Below are 484 nucleotides of genomic sequence, written 5' to 3' on the forward strand. Positions count from 1 at the left end.
TATCAGCCTGAGGCTTCAGCTCCTCTGACAGGAATCGTCTGTCGGTTCACGTCGGCCTCCGAGCCACTAAACACTCTGCCACTCTCACACGCTTATATTAAATCTCTCACATTTTATCTTATACATGCGYATGTTTCATGTTTCATACTGGATCTCTTGCTTTCGCATATTTAATCTTCTACATACATTTAGACTCACTGAACTGATATTTTGATGAGTTTCAAGATGTCGTCGATTTAGAAAATATTTCAAAACCCAAAACTGTTTTGTGTTAAAACTAGAAGTTCTGATGGTTGTTCCTGATTTAATTTATCTCATCTAAACTTTTTCCATCAGAAACCTGTTGATGATTATTGGTTATTGGTGATTGATTATTGGTTAAACATCTCGACTGTAACGGTCAGAGGAGCCGCCATCCCTCCTGATTTAAGGCTTTTATTTCATGGTCCAGTTAAAGTCCAGACTGTTTCTCTGACCGCCTGCC

The sequence above is a fragment of the Poecilia reticulata genome, unplaced genomic scaffold (genome assembly GCF_000633615.1).
Source record: "Poecilia reticulata strain Guanapo unplaced genomic scaffold, Guppy_female_1.0+MT scaffold_748, whole genome shotgun sequence".
NCBI lineage: Eukaryota > Metazoa > Chordata > Actinopteri > Cyprinodontiformes > Poeciliidae > Poecilia > Poecilia reticulata.